Source organism: Cherax quadricarinatus, chromosome 1, assembly GCF_038502225.1.
Source record: "Cherax quadricarinatus isolate ZL_2023a chromosome 1, ASM3850222v1, whole genome shotgun sequence".
NCBI classification, from domain to species: Eukaryota; Metazoa; Arthropoda; class Malacostraca; order Decapoda; family Parastacidae; genus Cherax; species Cherax quadricarinatus.
Window position 1 is genome coordinate 6,081,878 of NC_091292.1, and position 6,000 is coordinate 6,087,877.

A 6,000-nucleotide genomic window follows, 5' to 3' on the forward strand; every position below is an offset into this window, starting at 1 on the left:
GATGCCACCCACAAGAGTCAGTTAACACTGCTAGGTGAACAAGACCCCTCAAGATAGGTTCCTTGATGCTGGTGAGGGGCTCAAACACTCAGGTGATCTTCTCAATCGCATTCGCAACATCAACATCAGGAACAAGAAACTTTCTTGATGAACAGGGACAGCAGGTGTTAGGTGAATTGCCTTCAATCCAGACTGCTGTGCAAGATAGGTTCCAGTTCTCCTAGTGAATTGATCTGTGCTCCATTGAAAACCTGAATGCTTTCCAGCCCCTCCTCCCTCCCCACAGGCGCTGCATAACCTCACATTATTATATTTCCTAGCCATAGATTTATAATGAGAAGGTCTTCAGGACTCCACCGAGCGGACCTCAACATTCACATAAATCTGCAATAAAGTATGTTAAGGGTCTTCAGGATTCCACCGAGGGAACCCCCACCATTAACAGAAATCCTAGATTATTGTTAGGGGTTGCTTAAGTCTACAGTTTCCGATTAATTTTAAATAGTGAGGTCCACTCAGCAGAGTCTTGAAGATCCCATTATGCAATTTTAATCCATGACCTGTGATGCATTTGTTGGATGGATATCCTCTCGGCGGAGTCCTGAAGATATTCTGAAGATTATCAGTGTACGGGCTTCACCATCAAGGGAAAGAGCTATCATTATGCCCAAAGAAGGAAAACCATGGGATTAACTTGGCAGAGTCATAGAAGGTATCAAAACCTCTATCTCTGCCGAGTAAGTAAGTGTTTATAAGAACTTACAAGGCACACATTATGTGTGTTACACTTTTGTTATACCTGTTGTTTTGTTCACCTTATACCTTCAGTGGTACTTGATAATTTTTAACATCAAGAGAGGTGAAGTGTAGGTGGATTAGGCCTTAACCAGGGAGGACCACAATAAAAAAAACGAGCCTTGATGTCTACCTCTTGGGTGGTTTGGAAATGACATCACTTAGAGTTGAGGAAGATGGACCCTTATCAGTCACCATGGCTGAAAAACATCTTGTTGGGCAGGTAAAAATGAAGAACTTGTTATTTAATTTTGACTCCCAGTTCTTGTGTGGCCTTGAGGACCAGTTCTTGTGTGGTTTTTTGACGACCAGTTTTTGTGGTTTTTGACGACCAGTTCTGGTGAGGCTTTGGACGACCAGGTCTGGTGTGATTTTTGACGACACATCTACCATCACTACACATCTATCATCACTAAACATATATCATTAGTGCACACCATCACTACACATCTATCATCACTACTATAACGCTATTATTTGGTGTTCTGGTAGCGGGGAGTAAATGATACGTCTTCGGAGGCTTCTTACTTTATTGTTAAGTCGTGGTGGGTACACAGGCTTGTGTGTTGTGCCCATGGCCCGGGCAGGGCCATCCCACGAGAGAGAGCTAGGAGTAGGCCTTGTGTCTTCCTGCTAGGCCGCTGTGAGAGTGAGGCAAGGGCAGGCAGGCTGAAGTGGCAACGCCTATAGGTGGCAGCACCAGCATGGCGTGAAATATGAACTAAGCTGGCAGACAGCATAGGCTGTCTGTGCAGACAGTACAGGCTGTCTACATATGCTCGGCCACCTACCGCGCGTCGTCCTGACGTGACAATACTGGTGGTAAAAGGAACTCGGTCTCTCTCTCATAGGAACAGGGCACAAAACACAAAATAAAAACATATATATACATATGAACATGGAAAAAAAACTTCCTACAGGGAGGGAAGAAAAAAACATGTGGGGTGTGCTAAACATCGTGGTCAAAGGCAGTGAGCGTCGATGGGCATCACTGCATGCCTTCCTGCGTCTGGACAGATACTGCAACACAGGAGACATCGCTGCGGCTGAGCTGTGACGTAACAGGGTACGGTCTCCTCTGGAACGGTGAAGCAGTCATCGTAGGAGTCGCTGCAGGTTTTCACTCAACCTGGGGCATGACATGCTAGTGCCCTCGAGTGAGGCTTCGACAAAACTCTGCAACTGGGCAGGACTTCTGGCAAGCGACTCAGGAGGACACTTCTCGACTGGTACTGTCGCTGGGCTGTCACTCCCGGCGAGCGTAGAGCGAGTTGTGGAGCGAGTCGTGACAGAGACGACTGGGCGAAACATCTGGGAGTCGTAACATCATACACCAGACTCCAGTGAGACATCTTCTTTGTGCAGGCTGCTCACTGAAGCTTGTGACATGAGGCTGACACAGTGCCTGCCGACAGTGGCTAACTGCGGCTTGGCGAGTATCATTCTCTCGGCAGTTGGAGTTATAGCAGAGGTTAGTCTAAGCGTCCCCAGACTTGTTTCTCTACATATAACTGCACTCTGAAGGTCTGGAGGAGAAGTGAAACAAATCTCGATGGGAATCGTAGCAGGTGTGATTCTGCAGAACATCACGAGCGACGAGCATAAAAGCTTTCTGTACAAGAGGGCTCGGGCTCAGGGGCTGACTTGACATCAGCTGTCAAATGCACTGGTCACATTGGGTGACTTAGCACAGCGGTGCTACTCAGGTCTGGCTCAGACCTCACTGAACATACGGAAACTTTACACACCCGCGGTACATGCGGTACAACATGGCTTAAACTAGCAAATGATGCTTTTCTGTGCACAAAACTGACACTAAGACATATACTAAAATGTGAGAACACTGACTGAGAGGAATTATTTAACACACGACATATATCTTCTCTCAATCTTCTCGACAATACTGAAATAATTACTGGAACACTTGATGTGACATCATGTGATGTCAGGCGTGATGTCAGCAGCACTGTGACGTCAGCAGACATCTCGAGGTGACGTCAGGCAGACATCGTGACGTCATGAAGTCGGGCAGCAGCATCGTCGGTGATATCAATGTGATGCGGGCAGCAGACCACAGCATGAGGCCTGGGACATCTGGTAACTCATGTGGCTGGCAGATCTACATGACATCGCGATCTACGTGGCATGCTGGTCTACGTGGCATGCTGATCCACGTAGCTTCGAGTGGCCTTGGGCACTCGGATACACAGGTCTGGCAATGAATTTACAAGCAGCAGAAAACACAGCAGAGGGAGTGAGTAGTGGTGAGTGGTGTATGGTAGTGTGGTGGCGAGGAGCGTGGATGAGTGTATGGCGAGGGAGCATCTGGCCATTCCTCCTCTCACCCACCCACAAACACAGGGAAACACACTGGACGCAGAAATCACCACGAAACTCACCTCTGGCTTGCTGAAACAGCTGTGCTGAGCTGAACAACAACAGCAACATACAAGTGACGCTGAACACGTGACTTGAGAAACAGCGTGGGATGCTGTAGTGTGGGGTCACTTACAATTCTCGGAGAATTTCGGCAAATTTCGGCCTGGATCCTGCTTGTACCTGTGTCTGGATGCTCAATCGTGCAGACACGACATCAGGATAACTCGTTGAGAGACGGATGCTTGTTGTATGGGATGATGAAGTGAAGATGACTTCATACCTCTTCCTTCCTCTCTCTGGGCAAACAACTGCTGCGACCACCGCTTTCCACCATTTATAACGCGATTATTTGGTGTTCTGGTAGCGGGGAGTAAATGATACGTCTTCGGAGGCTTCTTACTTTATTGTTAAGTCGTGGTGGGCACACAGGCTTGTATGTTGTGCCCATGGCCTGGGCAGGGCCATCCCAAGAGAGAGAGCAAGGAGTAGGCCTTGTGTCTTCCTGCTAGGCCGCTGTGAGAGTGAGGCAAGGGCAGGCAGGCTGAAATGGCAACGCCTACAGGTGGCAGCACCAGCATGGCGCGAAATATGAACTAAGCTGGCAGACAGCATAGGCTGTCTGTGCAGACAGTACAGGCTGTCTACACTACACATCTACCATCACCACACATCTAACATCACTACACATTTATCATCACTACACATCTACCATCACCACACACCTAACATCACTACACATCTACCATCACTACATATCTAACATCACTACACATCTACCATCACTACACATCTACCATCACTACTCATTTATTGTCACTACACATCTATCAACACTACACATCTACCACCACTACACATCTACTATCACAACAAATAACAATACACTATTTACTAAACCTCAACCCCAGCACTACTCACTACTATGCTAATCACTTCACATTACACGATTTGCACTATACCAAACTATTTGCTATATTGCGCTATTCAGTTCAGTGTATCATTTGCACTATTAACCACATTATTCAAGAGAAGTCACTATTAAATACAATCTACACTATTTTATTATGTTAATTTTGCTAAATTGAACATTATGGAGCACAACACAACACTATATTAGATTCAAGTATTCTATACTATAATTATGCAATCTTCACTGCACTACGTCACTCTACACACATTACTGTATTATACATATTTTTCTCACTAATTTTCAGAACAATTCCAAATACACTAACTTATAATCACTATGTTATATACATTTACTTGGTAGGAAGATTAGGTATTTTTCATGTGCTCAAATTTTAACCCTCGGGGATCCAATACTGGGATTTAGAGAAAGAGGATCGTGCCCTCTTCATTAGCTCTTCTCTTGTAAAGATCAGTGCCACTGAAGACACTCGATGTAACAAAAGTTTTTCTTAGCTGTAGTAGGGTCCTCTCGGTGGAGTCCTGAAGATCCTTAACAATAATCTAGGATTTCTGTTAATGGTGGGGGTCCCCTCGGTGGAATCCTGAAGACCCTTAACATACTTTAATCCAGATTTATGTGAATGTTGAGGTCCGCTCGGTGGAGTCCTGAAGACCTTCTCATTATAAATCTATGGCTAGGAAATATAATAATGTGAGGTTGTTTCATTATAAGCCGCAGGAATATACCCCACATTATTATCTACAGCAAGGATTCATGTTAAAAGATGTTCCGCTCGGCGTAGTCCTGAAGACGCTTTATAATATTGTAATCTAGGGCTGTGATTTATATTGATGGAAAGAGGGGTCGCGCTCGGCGGAGTCCTGAAGGCCCCTCATTGTTGCTTAAGTCTACAGTTTCCGATTAATTTTAAATAGTGAGGTCCACTCAGCAGAGTCTTGAAGATCCCATTATGCAATTTTAATCCATGACCTGTGATGCATTTGTTGGATGGATATCCTCTCGGCGGAGTCCTAAAGATATTCTGAAGATTATCAGTGTACGGGCTTCACCGTCAAGGGAAAGAGCTATCATTATGCCCAAAGAAGGAAAACCATGGGATTAACTTGGCAGAGTCATAGAAGGTATCAAAACCTCTATCTCTGCTGAGTAAGTAAGTGTTTATAAGAACTTACAAGGCACACATTATGTGTGTTACACTTTTGTTATACCTGTTGTTTTGTTCACCTTATACCTTCAGTGGTACTTGATCATTTTTAACAACATCAAGAGAGGTGAAGTGTAGGTGGATTAGGCCTTAACCAGGGAGGACCACAATAAAAAAAACGAGCCTTGATGTCTACCTCTTGGGTGGTTTGGAAATGACATCACTTAGAGTTGAGGAAGATGGAACCTTATCAGTCACCATGGCTGAAAAACATCTTGTTGGGCAGGTAAAAATGAAGAACTTGCCATTTATTTTTTGACGAGCAGTTCTTGTGTGGTTTTTGACGACCAGTTCTGGTGTGTTTTTGACGACCAGTTCTGGTGCAGTTTTTGACGACCAGTTCTCGTGTGGTTTTTGACGACCAAGCCTAGTGTAGTTTTTGACTACAAGTTCTGGTGTGGTTTTGACAATATAAAATGATTTGTTTTTGGACCCAACCTAACAAATTAGAGTCATTTTTAGTTGAGACAATTGTTTATGGCCAAAAATCGGACTCTTATATGTATACAATGAACTGTCTTCAACTAGTTCCAAACTAACGTATTAGAGCCAGTTTTTTTCCTGCTAATTCTGATGGTGAGACCAGCGTCTGCCTCAGAAACCTTCGGAATAACCTATGGCTGACTTTCCTAGAATTACAGATGTCTCCCCTTTAAATGAGACCCTTTAAATGGACCCCTTTTCTAGAGGT